Source organism: Ursus arctos, unplaced genomic scaffold (assembly GCF_023065955.2).
Source record: "Ursus arctos isolate Adak ecotype North America unplaced genomic scaffold, UrsArc2.0 scaffold_21, whole genome shotgun sequence".
In the NCBI taxonomy this organism is placed as follows: Eukaryota; Metazoa; Chordata; class Mammalia; order Carnivora; family Ursidae; genus Ursus; species Ursus arctos.
The window spans coordinates 33519824-33543479 of record NW_026622886.1 but is presented as its reverse complement, the minus strand read 5'-3'; the positions used below and the strand labels follow the sequence as shown (position 1 = coordinate 33543479).

Here is a 23656-nt window from a genome sequence, read left to right as displayed (position 1 = left end):
GACCTTAATGCCATACTAAAGAGCTTAGATTTTTATCTGAAAGCTTAGGGGAATCATTGGTCATTTAGTGCAGGAAATAATAGGATCAGATTTTAATTTTCTAAAGCTTAGGTTGAAAGGAGTATGGAATGTGTCTGAGGGACCAAGACTGGGATCTAGAAAATTAGTGCTGTGAAATGGTATAAGAGAAAGGATAGAGCCTAAATTAGAGAAAAGGGAACAGACTCAAAATATGTTTGGATGGTTAAGTCTGTAAGGAAAATGAAGAAAAAGGGAGAAATGAGTGCCTGGGGTCATACTTGGGTGAGCAGGTGGATGATGGTGTCACTGTCTGACACATGGATGACAGCAGGAGGGGTGTCTCTTGCATTGGTGAAACAGGGAGACAATGAGGAATTCACTCTGGACAATGTCAATTTAAAAGTGTCTTTGGGAAACACTCACATATGTGAGTATGAAACCTGAAGATACTGTGAGGGGCTGGAGATGAATAAGATTTGGGAGTTATCAGTCTGTAATAGGTAGTTGTAAAAACCTTGAGATCAGTTAGATAACTCAGATGAGACAGCTCATGTAGAGCCAGAAGGAAAATGGACCAAAGACAAAGCATCACCATAAGAATGACAAGCAGGGGAAGATGGCAAAATAAAGCAGATCAAGTGAGCATTACCAGAGAAGCAGAAAGAGAACCAGGACAGAGAAATGTAATCAAACCAATGAGATACATGTTTTAAGGAGGGAGAGATTAGCAGTGTTAAAGTTGGAGAGAGGATTTCTGAGATAACAAATGTGTTTATTATATTTGGACATTAGAATCTCATGGCTTTAATTGACTAGAAGGGAAAGAAATCAGATCATAATGATCTGAGAAATGAATAAAACTTACTCCTGAGATGTTCGGATGAGAAAGAAATGAGAGACCACTGTAAGGGTTGAAGATACTGAAGGGTCAAAGGATATTTTTTAAATTGTGGGGTATGTTTGCACATGAACTGGAGAGGGTAGGGCTGAAACATGCAAGGAGGAACTGGGCTGATCTCGAAACATCAGGAGAGGGTTAACAGATTGAGAAAATTTGAAACTATAGTTAGAGTCTTTAGAAGTGCAGTAATTCTGAGTAATTGCAGGATTCTTTGCTTTCTCTGTAATGCTTTTCTGAAATATTTGAACTTTTATAGTAGCATGCATTATTGTTATAACCAGAAAAAGCAATAAAGATTAAAATAAAGATGCAATGAAGCATTGGATTTCTGTAAAGATTTAAGAAAATCAGAGTGAGAAAAGTCCTCAAAATATGAAATTAGATTATTGAATATTATTCTTCCTGTACCTTTGTTATTTAAATGAAAACACTTACTTGAAAACCCAGAATTTGACTCTTTGTGGGGGCATCATTTGGATTTTTTGGATTTTTTCCTAAATCAATAAAGGAGCATTCCTCTGAAGGGAAAAAATCATTTCCTAAATATACACGTCATATAATTCATTAGAAAACATTATCCTAGGAAGACTGCTTGTAGGCACTTAATCATCTATTGTATTCTTTCTCTGAATAGTACTTGTGATATTATTTGTAGCATAATTTGCTTGATTCAGTACTATGTTTAACAATTCCAAAAATAACCTATTGATTCCGGCAAAAATTTGACAAGGGAAAGGATTTGGCAGAGAAAAACGTTATACTTCATGAATTAGTGCCTTGTACCACTCAATCATTTTTCCCTTTTGCTAGATTTTCCACTCAATCATTTTTCCCTTTTGCTAGATTTTCCCTTTTGGTCTAGCTCAGAAGCTAGCAAATGAAACATGAAAAATGATCTATTATAACTGAGTGATGGGAAAAGCAAGATGCTTAAGTAAAAGTCACAAAATGTTATAAATTCATGTAAAATTCTGTGGACTCCTCTGTTGTCCTTCTTGCACTGGATAGACGCGGGGCAGAATACCTATTGTATTGCTGAGCATTGTACTAAGAAAACTGTATAAAGTCAGTAGTGGTTGGTGCAGTCTGGTCCAGTCTGCTCTTCTGAGGTGGACAACATGATTCCTCATGTTTCCTGTATCCAGGGTGGCAAATAGGCTTCATTTTGACGGCAACTCTGATAAGATGGTCCTGGCTGCTGGGGCTCTGTAATGAATGGGCTGGAGACAGAGAGTGTTGGGAAAGCAGAAATGTCTACCATGGCAGGTGGAGTACTGATTACCTGGAAATTCAAAAAGTAAAGGGGACAGAGCCTCTGCCTTTGAGGATGGCCCGCAGTAGAGATCCCACTCATCGGTGTGGTACTAGCACATCATGAGAACAGCCTGGGAGGTGTGGGGGGCAAGAGTTCCTATAGGGAGGGTATAAGAGGAGCTTAGTGGGTGAGAGAACATGTGGTAACAAATTCCCTGGATCTGGGCTCAACCCTTGGTGTGGTGTGACCTTGGGTGATTCATTTATTCTTTCGTCAGCAGGAAAGAATGAGAATAATAATAATTTTCCTGTTTGTTTATTTTTAATAACAAGTGGTTAAAAGGATTGGTTTATTCTGTACATATACAGAGGAGACATGTCTGTAAACTCTCAAGCACTAATGCAATTTTAAAAAATTGATTAGTAATGGGTGCGCCTGGGTGGCTCAGTGGGTAAAGCCTCCGACTCTTGATTTTGGCTCAGGTCATGATTTCAGGGTCGTGAGATCGAGCCCCACGCTGGGCTCAATGCCCAGCATGGAGCCTGCTTAAGATTCTCTCTCTCCCTCGCACCTGGGTGGCTCAGTCCTTAAGCCTCTGCCTTCAGCTCAGGGTGTGATCCCGGCGTTCTGGGATCAAGCCCCACATCAGGCTCCTATGCTGGGAGCCTGCTTCTTCCTCTCCCACTCCCCCTGCTTGTGTTCCCTCTCTCGCTGGCTGTCTCTCTCTGTGTCAAATAAATAAATAAAATCTTTAAAAAAAAAAAAAGATTCTCTCTCTCCCTCTACCCCTCCCCACCTCTGCTCACACACATACACTCTCTCTCTAAAAAAGAAAAACAAATCGATTAGTAATGACATAGTTATGACATGTTCACAGATAGCATTTATTGCATTTGGCATGAAATCATAGTGATACGAGAGTAATATATCAAGTGCTGAGAGAACAGACAAGAGAGAGATCATTCCCTGCTGGAGAGATGGAGGACAGATTCATGAGGAAAGCAGTGTTTCAGCTGGGCCTCAAAGGTTAGATAGAAATTTGGTAGTTGGAATTAAAAAGACTTCCAGGGGGAGAAAACTGGGTGAGGGAAGGCCTAAAATGAAGAAAACAAAAGATATGAAAATAATAAATAAATCCTGAAGTTTTCATGGTGCTTTATGATTTACAATGTTTTATTTTGTTTTGTTTTACTGTTTGGGAATAACCATGCAATTTGGCTGTAGCATAGGGTGTACTTTTGGGGCTGGAGAGAGAGAAGGTTGGGGATCCAGGTTGAGATAATATTTTGGAAGAATTTGAATTCTTTCTTAAGGAATATGCACAGAAATGAACAATCCACATAGATTAAAAAATGTTGTGAACAAGGATTCATGTTGTCACAGTGGAACATACATACGGCATGTATTCGGTATGTGAATAGATTGTGTATTTTATAGATGTGATTTATTTCTCTTTTCTAGATACTTTCCTACAGCTCTACATTTTGCAGAGTTTGAATGATGCCTTTTGTATCTAAGTCTTCTCTGACCCTTCATACCTTTCCTGTGCACTTGTACTTCTTATCTGGGCATGTGGCTTTCAGTCTCTACACAGTCCATGCAGTCAAGGGCTTCTAGATTCATCTCACTTCTCTTACTGTACCCCTCCCCTATTCATAATCCCACAGTGATTCTGCACTGCGTTCTGCATAAGGTTTGAAATGCCTCCCCTGGCATTCATCTTACCTGGGTGGAAATCACCTTTCTAGTTCTATCTCCTATTATTCTCCAACGTATGCCCTATATTTCAACCATTCTCTCTCTCTTTTTTTCTCTCTCCCTCTCTTCTTTAAACACAGTTTGGGCCACTTTGACCTGCCCCTGCACTCCCTTCCCATGCATTCCAGTGGTACCTATCATTCAAGAACGAACTCAAATACCAGTTCCTCTACAAAGTTTACTCTGGCCCTTACATCTGGTAGGGATCATTCATGCTTTTAACTCATAATAGGTAACCCTTTTAGATAGCTTACTATGTGGTAGGCACTCTCTTCAAACTTTTACATGAATTGACTCCTTTCATCCCTGTCATACCACCTTAAAGCAGTATAACTACTGTTCCTGTTTTACAGATGAGAAAACTGAGGCATATCCTTATTTTGCCCAATATTACATAGCAAATAACTGGCACGGTTGTGATTTGAACCGAGGTACTCTGACATCGAGAGTTGTGCTAACTGCTATGTTATTATATGGTCTCTTGCACCATCTTATAATAGTTGGCATCTGCCTATGGCACTTAGTATTTTTAATTTGATTGCTTGTAGATTTACTCTGCTTCTCCACTTTGCCTGACCCTGGGCCTTTAACCGTTGGGAAACCACCTACTAAAATTGGAAATGCATGCATTAAGAGAGAAGTCTGGGTATCCTGTTTCTGACAATGGCCAAAGTCCTTCTAATTTTTATCCTAGTCTAGCCTTGGTCCTTAATTCTTGCCCGATTACTACGTTTACTTTACCTTTGTGTTTGTCTCATATATTGGCATTTGTACTCTATTCTTTACCTGATGACCAATGTAACTTCTCTCATTTTTCTCCTTGTTTCCCTTGCATGTGTTTCTGTGCACCTTGGGTTTCTGCTACATCTGGCTTTCAGCCCTGAGATCCAGGACCAACATGGCTGGTACTCCTCCCCCAGCTTTTCTTAGGAGAAGGAGTCAGAAACTGCTGGATTATAAATTCATAAGGGCAGAGATTTTATCAGCCTGTATTCTACAGAACCAGTATGGTGTCTTCCACATAGGAACTCAATAATCTCTTATTGAATAAAAGGATGAGCAAATGAAAGCAGCCACCGTCTGCTTATTGTCCTTGCTGGCTAGTAAGGCCTTCTCTGATGATTTTTACTCTTCCCTGTTTCCCACACTATCCTTGATGTTGAATCCTGATTCAGCCTTGGCTCTCCAAATCTTGTGGGTCCTGCTATGACTCAGCTGAGTTGAAACAGGAGGTGCTTATTAGGCACAGAGAGGATATAACGTAAGATGCAGACACTGATTTTAAAATAATTTCATTGTCATTGTCTCATAAAGGCTCGAATATATAAAAACTTGTTATATTAAAAATACTAAGTTAACAGTTTCAGATGAAAGTAGTTGTTACAAGTAGACACATGACTAAACAATAAGTAACAGGACAGACAATAATTTTGGGGAAGAGGACAGGGTCATTTCAGGCAGAGTAGGCTAACAAAAGATTTCAGAAGAATGTAGAATTTTAAAAATTTATTTCTTTTCCTTTATTTTTTAGGTTTTTACTTAAATTCCAGTTAGTTAACATACAGTTTAATATTAGTTTCAGGTGCAGAATTTAGTGTTTCATCACTTACAAGTAACACCCCGTGTTCATCCCAAGTGCTCTCTTTAATCCCCATCATCCATTTAACCCATCTCCCCACCTACCTTCCATTTAGCAACCCTCAGTTTGTTCTTTATAGTTAAGATTCTGTTTTATGGTTTGCCTCTCTCTTTCCTCCCCCTTGTTCATTTGTTTTGTTTTGTAAATTCCACGTATGAGTAAAGTCATATGGTATTTATCTTTCTCTGATTTATTTTGCTTAGCATAATGCTAGCTCCATCCATATCATTGCAAAAGATAAGATTTCATTCTTTTTATGGCTGAGTAGTATTCCATTATATGTATATGTATAGATATATGAGATATATATATGAGACATATATATCTATATCTATAGATATCTATATCTATAGATATAGGTATAGATATAGATATGTTATCTCCCACATCTTTATTCATTCATCAATCAATGGATAGTTGGGCTGCTTCCATAATTTGGCTATTGTAGATAACGCTGCTATAAACATCAGGGTACATGTATCCCTTTGAATTAGTATTTTTGTACTTTTTTTTTACATTTATAATTAACTATATTTATTTTTTAAATCAACATATAATGTATTATTGGTTTCAGAGGTAGAGGTCAGTGATTCATCAGACTTATTTTTTTTATTTGAATTCAGTTAATTAACATATAGTGTATTATTAGCTTCAGAGGTAGAATTCATTGACTCATCAGTCTTATATGAGCACCCAGTGCTCATTACATCACACATCCTCCTTAATGTCCATCACCCAGTTACTCATCCCCCACCCCTCTCCCCTCCAGCAACCCTCAGATTGTTTCCTTTGGTTAGGAGTCTCTTATGGTTTTCTCCCTCTCTGATTTCAGCTTGTTTTAGTTTTTCCTCTCTTCCCCTATGATCCTCTGTTTTGTTTCTTAAATTCCATATTTTTTTATTCTTGGGTAGATACCTAGTAGTGCACTTGCTGGGTCATAGGGTAGTTCTATTTTTAACTTTTTGAGGAACCTCCATACTGATTTCTAGAGTGGCTACACCAGTCTGCATTCCCACCAATAGTTCAAGAGGGTTCCCCTTTCTCCATATCCTTGCCAACACCTGTTATTTCTTGTGTTGTTGATTTTAGCCACTCTGATAGGTGTGAAGTGATCTCATTGTTGTTTTGATTTGCATTTCCCCAATGATCAGTGATGTTGGGCATCTTTTTATGTGTCTGTTGGCCAACTATATGTCTTTTTTGGATAAATATTCATGTCTTCTGTCCATTTTTAACTGGATTTTTCATCTTTGGGGTTTTATAAGTTCTTTATATGTTTTGAATACTAACTAGCCCTTTCTCAGATATGTCTTCTCCCATTCTGTAAGTTGCTTTTTAGTTTTGTTGATTGTTTCCTTTGCTGTGCAGCAGCTTTTTATTTTGATAAAGTCCCAATAGTTTATTTTTGCTTTTGTTTCCCTTGCCTTGGGAAACATATCTAGAAAGAAGCAGCTATGGCTGATATCAAAGAGGTTACTGCCTGTAATCCTCTTCTAGGATTTTTATGGTTTCAGGTCTCACATTTAAGTCTTCAATCCATTTTGAATTTATTTCTGTGTTTGGTGTAAGAAAGTGGTCTAGTTTAATTCTTTTGCATGTAGCTATGTGGTTTTCCCAACACCATTTGTTGAAGAGACTGTCTTTTTTCTCATTGGGTAGTCATTCCTGCTTTGTGGAAGACTCATTGATCATAGTTCTGGGCTTATTTCTGGGTTTTCTATGCTGTTCTGTTCATCTATGAGTCTATTTTTGTGCCAGTACCATACTGTTTTGATCACTACAGCTTTGTAATGTAAGTTGAAGTCTGGAATTGTGGTAAAAAATAACATAAAATGTGCTATCTTAACTATTTTTAAGTGTATGGTCAGTAGTGTTAAGTATGTTCACATTACTGTGAAACAGATATCTAGGACTGGTTTGTCACGCAAAACAGAAACTCCTATACTATTAAACAACTCCCCATTTCGCCCTTCCTCTTAGCCCCTGGTAACCACCATTTTACTTTCTGAATCTGTGAATTTTACTACTTTAGATCCCTCATGTAAGTGGGGTTGTACAGTATTTATCTTTTTAAGAAGAATATGGATTTCGAACTATGTCTTTAAAGATGGATGTGACTGAATAGGCAGAGATGAAAGGGGGTACATAGGCAAATGGATTAGCATAGTGTAAAAAGTTATATTTTCTTAACATGTACTGAGATGGATAGAAGCTGAGGCAGGTTCTTTATTTATTTACCTTGGGGCATTCCTCTTAGGTTATGGATATTTTGGCTACTATGTACTGTGTATATTTATCTCTGCCTTTACCTGTGGTTTTCAACTCAGGGAGAATCTTTGGACATTAGTTATATAGACTCATCAATCTAAATTATGGTCTAGAAGATAAGAAGATTGTGGTCTAAAAGCATGGACACTTGGGTTCATCATTTTTACTTTAACTGATGGAATGGAGTATTTGGATTTGGCTTTCAAGCAAGGTTGTTTTTTTTTTTGTTTTTTTTTTTTTTTTAAAGAACAAGCCCATTAAGATAGGAAGTCTACACAGGCACATGGATAACAAATTTCAACACAAGTTTTACTGTTGTGTTGCTATTTTAATCAACAATTCTATGTCATTAGGAACTGGTAAATATTTTTTTACCTATGGTTTGCAAGAGACAAGGCTCTGACACAGTTCTGAGCCTTTTAGATTCAGTCTTCTTGAGTTTTGTGCTTAATCTTACGGGACAGGTCACGTGACTCTCCTTCACTTTTGGATAGGATTAGACCTCACCTAAGGGACCATCACACGTCTGTGTGGTACCTTAGTGTGATTTAGGAAAAGGATGTTTTCTTCAAGACACATAACTTCTCTCTGATGGAATACTGTCTTGATAGATATCTGTTGCTATTTGCTAGAACATTGTAATAATGTGGTCAGCTATATGAACAGTGGCCTATAGGGTTGTTCAGTACACAGACTGTGCAACTCTATGTAAGAGTCTTTCAAAAGCACAATGGTAGTCAATAGAAAATTGAGCTGTGAAGGTGGAACACTCTCTGTGAATAGGAGTTAACAGGTGTGGATTTTGCCCTGTAGATGTGTGAGAGGGCAAAACAAGATGGAAACCCAGAACTCGGTTCTCAATATTATCAGATAGACAGAAAAGGAAATACCAAAATGGAGAAGTAGGAAGTTGGGTTTGCCAAAAGTCAGAACTTAGGTGGTCAAGTGGAATGCATGTATGAAGATTTTGGATAGGAAATGCAGGTATTTGAAGCAGCTTTTTACAGAATTATAATGCCAGTTTGCACAGGGATGTGTAGTTAACTTAAAGGAACAAGAATGGGGCAGATATCAGTTTATGTTCTCACTAGTAATGATAATAGTTAACATTTATACGGTGCTTCAGAATTTATAAGACATTATTAATACATCATATCCATTTTGATATTTTTGAGTACCTTTTAAGACAAGAGAACTACTATTACAATTTTATAAATAAGGATTAATAAGTTTACATGACTTGTTCAAGTTCATATATATGATAAAGCTGAGTTTTTTGAAGATTTTATTATTTATTTATTTATTTGAGAGAGAATGAGCAGGGGGAGGAGCAGAGGGGCAAAGAGAATCTCAAGCAGACTCTGAGCTGAGCGTGAAGTCTCACGTGGGGCTTGATCTCATCACCCTGAAATCGTGACCTGAGCTGAAACCAAGAGTTGGATGCTTAACCCACTAAGCCACCCAGGCACCCCAAAAAATCTAAATTTTTAAATCAAATACTTCTGAGTCCATGATATTTTTTAATATACCATGATTTATTTTTTTTCCTGATAAACTTGCGCAAAAGTATCCTGGCTAAACTGTTCCCTAGACTTCTACTGCAAGTCACCAAATTTATTTCCTTTTATTTCTGTACACAAAATACACACTCCATTCCTAGCCCCATTACTAGATGGTAGAAAATGATGTTGGCCACTTCCAGGCCTGGCCCATAATGCAATGCTCATCCCTCTCTCTTACTGTTTTGACATCAATACCCATGGCAGCCTGAGAAACCACATGCTGAGAATGGAGAGTCTCCATCTACTTGAGTATTTGAACAACTCCATGGAAAAGAGCCCTTCCTCTTCCAAGAGATCATTTCTATTGAGTTTATTGAGCAAGAAGTAAAATTCTATTGAGTTAAGCCGCTGAGCATTTGGGTTTTACCTATTTCTTACAGCAGCTAATGCTGCCTTAGTAATGTACTCTACATTATTTACACGCAGCCTCTACTATGTAAGCGTTTCTCTCTTGGTTAAGCAACTAAACTGAAGTTATTTGGGGTAGGTGCTCACCTTTTTCTTTAAGACTGCTTTTATACCATTACTTGCATTTCCTCTTTAATCCCTCTGGTCTTTGAAGCACATGGAATTAGGCTATATACTTTGCCCCCCTCTTTTTACAGTAATCTGCTTTTCTCCCCATCACACCGCCAATGCATTATGGATTTTAGCCATTAGTTTGTTAAATTTCTCACCGTCGCTATTTCTGTTTATTCTTTGACCATGTCTTCTTATCTCTCCAGTTCACTTACTCTAGTGTAAGTAAGTGAGAGAACTCCACTCCAGTAATTCTTGGACACCATTGGGAACCCCAGTCCACTGACTCTTCTCTTATCTCACTGGCCAACATCCATCTTTACTAGGTTAAAATGTCTCAATCTATTGTTAAGGAATTTCCATGTATACATATCCAGCTCATTTGCCCCACTCCTCCTACTGTTTTTGTCTGGGAGAATTCCAGCCTTGAGTAAATTCAACTTTGTTCCTATTCCATCACTGCGTCAGTACAACTGAATGTAGCTGGAAGGAAATGTAACAGTGCTTACTAGGCTAACTTTAAATTTATGATCACAAACCTCAACGGGATTTGGTGTCTGGCCCTCCTCTACTTTCCACATATGCTTTTTCCAGTGATTCCATCCAGGTCTGTGGCCTTAAATATATCATATGTGATTAACTCCCAAATGTGTATACCCAGCCTTTAACTCTTCCTGCATAGTCCACACCTGGATACCCTATTCTCTATGTGCCCATGTAACAGACATTTCAAATAGCTCAGCAGCCATGGAGGCTGGATAAAATGTTCAGTGTAGTCCTTGTCCAATTTCTCAGCTGTTCCTGCAATATTGGTAAAGGAATAAAAAACATCAACAACTAATATTTATTCAGTGCTTACTTTGTTCTGGGTACTTTGCACATAAAAATGATCTAATCCTCACAGAAAATCTATTAGGTAACACCATTACTATCATCTCTGCCTCAGGGAAGAGGAAACTGAGGTTCAGAGCCCAAATGGTAGAATTGGTATTTAAATCAACTAAGCAGGGGTTAGCAGACTTTTGCTGTAAAGGGCCAGATAGTAAATATTTTCAGCTTCGTGGTCCATACTGTCTCTGTTACAACAAACTAGCTCCGCTCTTTTAGTGTGAAGGCAGTCACAGACAATGCATAAATGAACACACATAGCTATGTTCCAATAAAACTTTATTTACAAAAATAGGTGATAGGCCACATTTGACTTAACAGGTCATAGACTGGCAACCCCTGCTTTAAACCGTTATTGCTGTATTGCCTGGGTTAAGTGAATGACGGAACCAACGAATGGACCAATGAATGAATGAATGACACCCTCTTTGGCACCAGCCCTCCCCTGCTTTGTTCCCTCCAGTTCTCTCATGGGTATTCATGTCACTGCCAAGAGGAAAAACACCACAATCACTCTTCAGGGCTGAGCGAGGAGCACAAAGGGAAAAATCTTACAAGAATAGTGTTTTATTCCTAAGATGGGTTAGGTGAGCAGTGGTTCTAGCTCCTTGAGGCTCTCTTTGAATGGCTAAGAGATCAAAATCATAACTCTTTATTCAGGGAATATGTTCCCTCTAGGATAGAGTTCTGTTCTAATTGTCCAGTGTCATCATGTTCTATTCTTACCCCCTCCAGCAACACGGGAGACCTTGCAGGATTTGGAACATGCAGGTTCCCTCTCACTTTTAGGTCTGTGTGTATCCTGTCCTTTCTGCCTGGTAAACTAACTGCCTCACTTCAGTGGCCAGGCTCACCAATTGTTTGTTCTTTACAACTCTTCTGGGATGCTATTGGTCCCCTGGAAGTTGTTCTAAACACTCCGCAACAAGTGGTTGCCTTTGCTCTGCGTCTAATAATCTCATGCTTGTTTCAATAGTAGTTTTTAATCACTCTACATAGAAATTGTTGTTTTGCTCACCTGTCTCCCTAATACTGCCAGCGTTTTGAGAGTGGGCTCTCTTACTCAGTATTTTAAGTCCAGCACATAATACAGTGCCTGGCCCAGAGGGTCCCTCAGTAAATATTTGTTGAGTGAATGACGCACATCAGCTTTTTCTTAGGAGTGGTTGAGAGAAGCTTTATTTGTGTGGTGTTCCATAAACCTTGTTCCTACTCTCTTGATATCTCAGGGGGTTGGAGGGATACTCTCTGGGCCTTAGCTCAGCAGAGTGGGTAAATGACTGTGATACTTCTAGCTGGAAAGCCATATGTATAGCATTTGTCTCTCAAGAGTATCAACTGCTCAGAAAAGCAGGGCTTAGAAAATAAGGGTGTGTGGCTGGCTATAATCCTAGGAGTGTATAAAGTCAGTGGCTATGCATGTAGTGGAAAAAGCTTGACCTTGGAGTCAGGCTAATTTAGGTTTACATATCATCTTTTCCACTTTTAAACTTCCCTGAAGTTCAGTTTCCCGATCTATAAAATAGGGATAAAAATATATGTCCTGCAAGGTTTCAGCAATATGGGAAAGGGATTAAAGGGAATATGCCCAGTACAATGTCATCTGGTAGGTTCTAATCACACATGGTAGCTGCAGCCAGGAAGTGCTTAACTCTTTGATAACCACATTAGAGAATCCCAGGGTGAGGATTGCTTACAAAAACCAAATAGGCTCTCTTGAGATTAATGACAACACCCACTTGCATCATAATGGCAACTGCAGATGGGAATTGTCTGCACTGTTGCATCTCCTGTCCCTAGTAGGATAAACGTAAATATACAAGGCTGTGAAGTTCCTGTAAGTACACTTTAGTGTGTAGCTCTTGGCCCCTAGAACAAAGTGTGTCAACCTATGCGTGTGTGAACACGCAATGCACACAACGCACAGAATTTCTCTTTTTGTTATTAATTTGCCATTGATTAGGAGTACATGAGACACGAGAAACTGATTACTAAGTTAGATAATATTTTCTTCAACAAAATAACTCGAGGGTAAGCGCTCTCATAACTTTCAGGTTGTACTTCATATGGAAATTGAGCCAGAAGGTGATTGGTCAACAGAAGAGCTCATCACTGCAGAGGAGAGCAGTTGAGCAAGAGTGTGCCTTTGCTGGTGGTTAGCGGTGAAGCTGGGGAGGAAAGCATTGCAGGTGTTTCTCATGGCTGCCAATTTCCCTAATGTCTTGGGTGCTGCACACTGACTTTGCTCTGCCAGCGCATTTAGTTTACAAGACGATCCTCACATGAAACACAGCGGTTACGTTCATGAGAACATATGCAAAATTAAACCACTGACCCAGTAATCAAATAAAACTTCCCATAAATTATTGAGCTTGTTCTTTGCTTTTCTTAAAGCAAACAAGCCCTTTGTCCCTGAATTTTCCAAATAAATGTTCTTGCAACAAATAGAAGCTTTATGGGTCCAGAAGAGGGTGCAAGCCACAGAACTGTGGCCTCCCAATGGGATCAAGGGCTTCCCTCTGCTTCCTGACCACGGGTTAGGGCTCTCGAGCCTGGCTTTACTAACACAGGCCGGGCATGTAAGGCAGCACCGTGGGGCATTACTTGGTGAATCAGAACCCTGGATAAATTGGACATCAGGTCTCACAATGACTTGGACTTCACCCAGGCAGGCCTTGGGTAGAGCCTCCTCCATATGGTGGCTTATGTTCGGCAGATAAAATGCCTGATTTGGCATCAACAGGAGCCTGTTTTTCTTCTTGGGTAGCACAAATCAGGAACACACATGAGAGCATACCCTCTATTATTTACGACACCGTGGAGGAAGAGAGAATGGGAATATAAAACCCACAGAATGTATTAAATAGGTTATCCTGTGCACCAACCATACATAGCTTCTAACACATGGCAAAATCTTGGGATTTTACCATTCAGGTCATCTTTGGAGAGTTTCTGTGTTTGTTGTTTATCATCCTCGTTATTACCAATCATCTAATGAACTACCTGTGAGGCACTGTAGCAGGAGCTCTGGAGGGTGCCAAGGAAGAAGTAGGAGGCAGAGTCCTTGCTGGAGATGACATGCCCACCCGCTAATGCTCATAGCTGCCTGGGGACGGCCTTCAGGTGAAAGAGGGAGCTCATTGGCCTCTTGAACTCAGATTAATTTGGGAATTCTAAATAAACCTCCAGGAGTCCTATTGACACAGGACATGCAAATCTCTTTGGAGAACTGCGTAGGGAAAATGGAGGGCTTTGGCCCTGGTGAGTCAGGGTTCCAAGTCCTTGCTTATTCCTAAGGTTGGTGAATGAAAGCCAAGGTGAAAAATTATGTACGACGTAAGGCAGTAAGTATATCAGGGTGTGTAGGTGTGTCCCTGTGTGGCACCCAGCAGGAAAGGACATTCTGGTATTTGCTCTTAGGCAAATCCTGTTGTTTGAGGGCCGGCCTGTTGCAAACTATGCTGTGATTCTGTGAGTCCTTCCCAGGTTGTTGCCGGGGTCTTGATTTTCCTTAACATTCCATCTCCCTGTGAGAGCTATAGGTAGTCATTCAGATGCCTTTCACAGCAGGGAACTGGTGCGTCATGTACAATGGGAGAATTTCTTCTAGCTTCTCTTCCCTAGACATGACTCCACACTGACCTCTTGTCCCTTCGTGTTCTCGTTCTTCTGTCTCAGCACTTGCAATATTTTGTTGCACTTAGGAGTTTCAACTTACGTGGACTAGATTACAAGCTTCTTGAGGACAGGGACCACATCTCATTTCACTTATGTATATCTAGTGCCTAGTACAGCACCCGGTACAGGGCAAACCCCCATTCAATATTCACAATTCTGTGAATGGGAATTGAGGAAGCCTTCCCAGAGTATGGAAAAGGACACACCTGAACCCCACCCACCCTGATTTTTCTCGAGCAGTGATTATTTCTACATGATCACATGCAACTAAATATCAGCAAAAACTGAGGGAACAAAATGTGGTGACTCTAAAATCATTATTCTGTGGTCTCAGGACACATTGGCAATAGCACTGCCTTACTTTCCTGGTAGGCTTGATTAATATTAATTAACGTCTCTCTTCTGAATGCATTTCAATTAATGGAAGGCAAAGCAACTCTCAGGTGTGTTGGATGAGGGACTGACTGGACTGTTGTTAACATTTCAATTGAAGAGTTTACACGCAGTTAAAAATCTATACTGCTATGTATGCTTTGGTAGAATAAATGTTTATCGTTTTCAATATTTATTGACTGCCTACTGTGTGCCAAATACTCTCTTGGCAGGTTGTTTCCTGAATGAGCTCATAATTTACTTCAGGGATTTGGCTGTGGATGTAATTTAACATGATTGGAGAGAAAAATGGCTCCATTAATCAAACTGATGGATTTGTAAATTAAAATATATGAATCAGAATTTATGCTCCTATAGTACATTTATTATAATAAACATTAAAGTCTAGTGCTTGCTTCGGCAGCACATATACTAAAATTGAAACGATACATTAAAGATGAGCATGGCCCTTGCACAAGGATGACACACAAATTTGTGAAGCGTTCCTTGTTTCTAAAAAATATGTTAGAGGTCTACATCAAGACTATGTTAAATTAATGAATATTTTAATAAAGAAAAGGTCACTTAAAAATTCACTTGCAAATTATTTAGCTTATAGGATTTGTCCTAAGTCTACTGATAATTTGAGAACATATTTAATGTGTAGGCTGTGTTTTCTTTGGAATTTGACTATTGTGTAAAATGATTATTCAGTGGTGGAAACAGGGCAGAACTTCCTTTACTTTGAAGTGCATGTATGTTTGGGCACATTTCTCCTGAGGTCGTTCGGAGTGATTATTTTCTTTGCTCTTCTTGTATTAATACCGCAGCATCTTTTTTCAATAAGAGAAGCTGGTTGCAATTTCAGCTGTAAAACAGGCAAAGAACTTTCGGTGAAAACCAAAATTCTCTTCTATGTAATTGACCAGAAGGAGGCTCTCTTCCACCTCACTGTGTAAAAGTTAGACTAAAAGCTTCCAAACTTAATTCTTCCCAGGCGGTTCTAATATTCCCCAAGCTGTCTCTATCATTGGTGGTGGTAGGGGCAGCCCTGAAATTTTCCTTTTGGGAACAGACTTTAAGCCTGCATCATGAATACGAAGATTTCAGGGAGTATAAAGTGCCCTTTCCTTCTACCAGCTCATTTATAGATTTTTCTCTGACCTGAATGACAATAAAGATGTTTTTTTTTTCCTCGCGTGGGATAGCTCAATATTCCTTAACTTAACTCCTAAGCTTTGTTTTCCTTATGGCTTTGTTTTGTCAAGGTTGTCCAATAGAATACATTTTTAAATAGCGTTTTGTTCTATTTTATTTTTTAAGTAGGCTCCATGCTCAATGCGGTGCTTGTTTCCACAACCCCGAGATCGAGAGTCGCATGCTCTACCGACTGAGCAAGACAGGCACCCCAAGTCCAATACGATATTTTAAAAATTAATATTTTAAGTTGAATCAGTAAGGCATTTGGATTTTTAAAAAGTACAGTTTTTGTCTATACCTACCTAGTCATCTTAGTCTCTATGCATCTATAAGTAAGACACACATGTTTTAAAACATAAGGTAATCACAATTCACCACAGAGGCTCTAATTACATTGCATTTGGCAATGAAAAAACCACTACTAGATTCAGAACAGAAACAAAAATTGCAAAATCTTTGGAGAGTGAAGAGGGATGTGAGAAGTACCCACCACTGTGGGTACACAGTCCGTTTATGATGTCATGAGGTCATTTTGAGTCAATTTATTTTCAGGTCTTTCTTCATTGTCAAGGAAGGCAGTTTATGGGGTTATTGTAAAAACAGCCTTGCTGCTCTTTTCGGAAGCCTCGCCCTTTAATGATGGAGCAGAGCTGGTTATGAAATACCCAACTGTGACTAATTTTGGAGGAGTAACATCTCAAATAAATTGTCTCCTGGAAATGCTCTTGGAGCTAGTGAACAGCAGAATGATGATGCGTTTATTGCACTAATTGCTCCTTTGAGGGTTTATTCCTAGACAGGGCACAGAGTAGACTGATGCTGTACTTCTAACCTCTCCTTGTCACAGAGATTTCAGTTTTGGAGAATGATGATAGGCAGAATAATGACCCCCAGAAATCTGTCTGTGCCCTAATCCCTGGAACCTGTGAATATGTTACCTTGCTTGGCAAAGCTAAGGAACTTTGCAGAGGTAATTAAGGTTATAGCTATTAAGATAGGGAGATTGTCATAAGTGAGCCCAATCTAATCACATGATCCTTTAGGAGCAGGGAACTTTCTACAGCTGGAGAAACATGGAGCAGAAGAAAAAGTCAGAGAATTCCAAGTATACTGTTGGAAGTTCTGAGATCTAAGGGGTCACGTGTGTGGCCAGGCAAGAAGCCTTTAGAGAAGGACAGCCTCTGGTTGACAACCTGCAAGGAAATGGAGGCCTCAGTCTGACAACCGCAAAGAACTTAATTCAGCCAACAACATGAATAAGCGTGGAATTAGATTCTTCTGCAGAGCTTCTGGTAAGGAGTGCAGCTCTGCTAACATTTTGTTTTTTCCTTGCTAATACCCATATCAGGCTTATACCCTACAGAAACTGTGAGATCATAAATTTGTGTTGTTTTAAGTCACTGAGTTTGTGTTAATTTGTTACAGCAGCAACAGAAAACTCAATCATAGGAAATATTTTGAAGGAACTAGTGCTAGTGTTGGATTGTCACTGTGGTGGTATATTGTTACAATGAACCATGTCTCCATGGATTTCATCCGGTGACTCTAGGCTTTAGCCATTGAGTGTTAACAAATGGGTTCAAAGCAGAAGCTTGACAAATATATTCATTTCCTATTGCTATTTTAAATTACACCAACTTCCTGACTTAAAAGAAAACAGAGTTATTATCTTATAGTTCTGTAGGTCAGAAGTCACACTGGGCTAAGATCAAAGTGTCTGCAGGACTGCCTTCCTTCTGGAGGCCCTAGAGGAGAATCTGTTCCTTTGCCTTGTCCACCTTCTAGAAGTTGCCTGCATTCCTTGGCTTGTGGCACCTTCCTTCATTTTCAAAATCATATGCATAACATCTTCAAATCTGTCTTACTCTGGCCTCCCTCTTACAAGGACTCTTGTGATTATATTATCCCTCCCGGATAATCCAGGCCAATCTTTCCATCTCATCTTAATTGTATCTGCAGTCTCTTTTGCCATGAAGATAAAATATCTGCAGGCTTCAGGGATTAGAACATAGCTATCTTTGTGGGGGGCATTATTTTACCTATCACAATAAGTGTTTGCATGCCAGATTTATACTCTTAGAATGCTCACTCTTAGAATGTTTCTTCTTGGAACACAATTCCTATGCTATGAGGAAATCCAAGCAACCATGTAGAGAGGCCTCCATAGGGAAGAACCAAGGCCTCTAGCCAACATTCCCAACTGAGCTCCCAGCTAGCTGCCAACACCAACTCCTTGCCATGGGAGTGAGGCCACTATAATAAACCTTCCAGCTAACCCAGTGCCCAAGCCATCACTGTAGAGCAAAACTTTCTGGTCAACCCACAGAATCATGAAGGATGATAGATGGTGGTTGGCACAAAAACAGACACATAGATCAGTGGAACAGAATAGAGAGCCCAGATATGGACCCTCAGCTCTATGGTCAGCTAATCTTTGACAAGGCAGGAAAAAATATCCAATGGAAAAAACAGTCTTTTCAAGAAATGGTGCTGGGAAAATTGGACAGCTATATACAGAGCAACGAAACTTGAACATTTTCTTACACCATACACAAAGATAAACTCTAAATGGATGAAAGACCTCAATGTGTGATAAGAATCCATCAAAATCCTAGAGGAAAACATAGGCAGTAACCTCTTCGACATCAGCCACATCAACTTCTTTCAAGACAGGTTACCAAAGGCAAGGGAAACAAAAGCGAAAATGAACTTTTGGGACTTCATCAAGATGAAAAGCTTCTGCACAACAAAGGAAACAGTCAACAAAATAAAGAGGCAACCCACGGAATGGGAGAAGATATTTGCAAATGACACTACAGATAAAGGGTTGTTATTTTAAACTCCTAAAGTTTTGGGGTGGTATGTTAGGCAGCAATGGATGCTTGAAATGATTCTAGTCTCTTTTATAACTACCTAACTACTTGAAATTGAGGGATTCTGACTAGAAGAAGATGGGTTCTTCTATCAAGTATTCAGTATGAAGCAGATGACATAGGTCAAAATACATAAAGTCCTTAGCTCAGCACCTGGCACATAGTAGGTATTGTAAAAGCATGAATTATCTTTTCCCAAGTAGTCTTTTTGCTGTAGACATTGACACCTACGTCCTTATTAAAAAGAGAGGATTTCAACAGAAGGGGGAATGAACCATGAGAGACTGTGGACTCTGGGAAACAAACTGAGGGCTTCAGAGGGGACGGGGGTGGGGGATTGGGATAGGCCGGTGATGGGTATTAAGGAGGGCACATATTGCATGGTGCACTGGGTATTATATGCAAATAATGAATCACGGAACACTGCATCAAAAACTGGGGATGTACTGTATGGTGACTAATATAACAAAATAAAAATTATTTTAAAAAAAGAGGATTTCTTTCTATTAAAGACATTTATTTAATATGGTACATAACAAAATATAATGTATTATCATCTGATAATTTTGCTTGGTGGTCCATAATTTAAAGTTATAAAGCCTTAACCTGAACAATGTCTATATTCCAAAAAGATCTTTTCTCAGAAAATACATCTTAACTAAATTTTAGAATATGAAGTGGAGTCTTGCAGTTCATATTGTTTAATTGCGCTGTCACACAAGAATCTTGGAATTTTTCTTAGTTTGTTCAATTGCTGTAAATGACTTCTGAAAGTAATATAATTACAACTTGTTATGCTTTATGCATTCATAGAATTCACAGAGCAAGCTGAGTATGTAACTGTTCATTTGGAGCCGAGTTGATTACCATTTGAAAACAGTTAATGGAGTAGCTGATTAGAATACATTGCAATGAGTCATGATTTAATTTCACATCACCTAGAAAAATTTGATGTCATGCGTGTTAATGGCAGTTTTGAGGGGCATAAGGATTGACATGTTTTTCCTGAGCTAAGCAATATGGCCATGCTGACTCAGTGAAAAACTCACATTTCAAAACACGTGAAGTAAGTAATACAATGCAACCTTATGTGATTAAATTCACCACCTGAGTATTAAAAATGTGAGTGAAGTTTGTAAGTAAGGTTTAAGCTCATTTAAAGCAGTGCGCTGTGAGATTTGGATGGAAATCCAGCTCACTGGGGGTTTTCAAGTTTTCACAGCAAAACTCCTTGAATGGATTATGTTCGCTTTGCGCTCAACCTGCTTTTTTCCTTCCCCACCTTGGAATCTCCACATTGAAGCTAGAGAGATTTTTTAAAAACTCACAAATCTGTCATGTCATTTCCCCACTTGAAGCTCCTTAGTGGTTCCCAGTTGCTACCACATAAAGTCCAAATTTCTTGGCTCAGCAGACAGGGTTCTGTGTAATTTGCCACTGCTGATTCTGTAGTCTTATCTCTTGACAGTTTCCTTCAATGGCTCCACACGTGGAGAGGAACTTGTAATTCTTTTTCTTCTATAGGCTACGTAGCTTTCAGCCACATGGCCTGGCTATTCCCTATACATCCATAACATCTTGTTTTAATGTCACTTCATCTTGGGAAGGTTTTCTTGACCCCTTTCCTCAAGTAGCGTAAAATCAACTTCATGTGCACCTCTAGTACCTCATTTGATGGCACTGATTGAGCCAAATCACAATTGCTTGTTCAGTTGTCAACTGGCCTCCATCGAGCATAAGCACACTGCAAGGAGTACTGTGTCAGGTTCATTTTTTAACTGAATGCTAAGTACAGTGCCTGGCACATAGAGGAACTTGTTACAAATTCACTACATGAAGAAAGATGTATTTGTTCAAAGTGAGCAGAATATAAAAGAACTATTATCAGTGTCTCGCTTTTAGTAGGCACTGGGTATACATTCATTCCTCCCTTATCATGGATCTGCACCATGGAATTCATCATTAGTTATATGCCATTTCCCACTGGCTTACCATGTGTTATTTACAAAGGAGTAAGCTGTTGAACTGTATGGTAACATCATATAGAGTAATTTTTCTCAGAATGAAGTAGGTGGGATTCTATAAAAGCTGAAACTGCAGGTTCTCATTTTTTGTTGTTGTTGTTGATGGCATCTTTTTTTTCTTTTTTTTTTTTTTTGAAGTAGGCTCCATGCCCAGTGTGGAGCTCAATGTGGGGCTTGAACTCATGACCCTGAGATCAAGACCTGAGCTGAGATTAAGAATTGGACACTTACCTGACTGAACCACCCAGGCACCCCAAGGCTTTGTGTCTTATGACCTTTAACATACTCCTTTTCAGGTCTGTATGGCTTCTTCTAACTTAGGTCTCAGACCAGATGGTTTCTCCTCAGAGAGCTTTTCTTGACCACTTAATCCACATCCTCCCCATTTCCTATCTCTAGTTGGGAATCTCCAGTAACTATCACATCAAGTAGCTTCAGTGTCTTCCATGATACCTATCACTTCATAAAACTATCTCACTTATGAATTTCTTTTTCTTATTGACTGATAAGCACCTTCCAGAATGAAAGTCGATGAGAACAGAGCCTCGCCTGTTGCTCCAGTGCTTTGAACACTGCCTGTCATGTGGTGGGTGAATGCATGCATGAATGCATGCATGAAACCTTGTAAGAGAGCTTCCTCCAACATGACAAATGGACCAGTATCCCTCAGGATCACCTCAGCTGCCATTAACCAAGTTTCTCATTAGACAAATATTCAAAAGCACATGTGAGGTGATATAATTGATAAAATTTGTACATCCTATGATGACTTTCTGTAAAGTTAGTAGAACAGATGGCTGATTTTATCATCCTGTTAGTGACTTTCACTGGAGAAGAGAGAAACTGGCCAAATGATCTTGTGTAATCTATTGATTTTGGAAAGTATTATGGCAAAACAATAGGGTTTTTTTTTTTTTTTAAAGAACATGAGTAATATGAAAGCATTATAATACATTTCCATAAAATTAATTTCTGGGGAACTACTTAGTCATCTCTTCTTTGATTTTCTTGAGAGGGACTGCACCCTAAACCCTGAAAGGAAGACAGTGGTGAAAGGAAAATGTGCTGATTTTCTCTGTACCCCTCACTGATCTTTCCATGGGAAGGAGAACAACATGTTGACTGGGACAGGAAGTCATTCATTGGCTCATGGTATTCAGTGGGTAAAGTAACTGTGCACGTCCTCTCTCTGACATTCCACAAGGGGTGGTATAGTCCATCATGCTCCCAACAGATGTTTGGGTAAGACCAAGATAGGCCCCAAGGTCTAAATTTTGGGACCACTATTAGGGATCTTTACTTTTGCTATAATGCAGCCAATACTGGAAAGTTCCACATGCATTTCATGGTTTATTTTGATCTCTATTTCGTCTGCTTTATCTGTTTTTCAAATTTATTGGAACTGACAGGAGAAAGAGCAAGAGAAAAGCCTTTCTAGAAATATTAATATCAGTAATTGTATTCCTTCATGAATGAAAATGTTTCTTTGGTTTTTTAGACAAATTTAGAGAATATGAGCATTGCATTACTGCCATCAAAGAACAGCAATGTAATATTAATTTTTCTAAGTAAATGAAATGTGTGGACTCTAGAAATGCCTTTAATTCAGAACCTGAAGTTGTGATATTGAAATGATATCTATAGTGCCATGGTCCTCCTGCCATGTGAAATTTGGAGCCAGGCTCAGTAGAAGGCCGTATTTGACTAGAATCAGCAAAAGCTTAAGAAGTAAACATTTCTGGCTGTCAACTATTAAGCAATATACTGTTTCTCTTTATTTTTACTAATTCTATACACTTCTGCAATGTAATGGTAGCAAGTGCTAGTGTTAACTGGTAAGTTTCTATATTTATTTTAGGAAGTGACACTTCATAAACATCAAAGCACGGTTGCATAGGTGCCATGTTTCCCTATGTCTAGAAACTTAATCATTACTATCATCATTTGATATTCTTTATAGAGAGATGGGAAATGAAATAGGATTAGCTCTTTATTTTCACTTTAATTTGATCCCACTCTAAACTCTCAGGATTCTTATAATCTCATTTGACTGTAACCGAAATTTAAACTATGGGCGAATACACTTTGATATCTAAGAATATAACATAAGCTCCTGTTGTAAGTTGATATTAAACTCTTCTTGTTTATGAAAATGTTCAAGAAAAAGTACCTCTTAACCAATGAAGGGGCACTCCCAGTAGGAGATGACAAAGGAACACAAAACAGCAAATACTACCTTGTATTTGCAAAAAGCTACTCATCTTTAAAATTTCAAGAATGGCATGTGCAGAAAATTGTCTAAAATTTTGAAAAGTGAAAGACAACACAAATTGTAATCTTGATTATTTTAGTTCAGCCTGTGACATTTCTTACATAACCTTTAATTCTTACCATCTTCTGAGTACAATATGCAAGAGGACTGATAAATAAGGCAGCAGATCTTTGTTTTTCATTTGCCCAGGCTTATAGGATCATAAGTTAAACCTGTCCATTTTGTGATCTAATCAATTTTCTTTGGTTTAACACCAAGACTAATGCACCCCTTTCTTAGACTCTTCCAGCTTATCTCAACTTAGAATTTTAGTCATTCATGTAAAGCCTTTCATGTCAGTTTTATATTTGAAAATGCGTCCCAGCTGCTCTGGCTTTCTTAATCCCTCCTAGAAAGGCATATGTGACAGCCTCTCCCCCAGGGAGA

At 38.9% G+C, this 23656-nt stretch overlaps 1 long non-coding RNA gene and 1 other non-coding gene across 2 annotated transcripts in view; both read left to right on the top strand.

The window, feature by feature from the left end:
- The window catches only part of LOC113256233 (uncharacterized), a 194873-nt gene that overhangs the window by 54988 nt on the left and 116229 nt on the right, over nucleotides 1–23656 (top strand). The gene's annotated exons all lie outside the window — the stretch shown is intronic.
- Nucleotides 15270–15376, top strand: LOC113256472 (U6 spliceosomal RNA). The gene has a single exon (XR_003316682.1). It is a non-coding gene; the product is annotated as a U6 spliceosomal RNA (small nuclear RNA).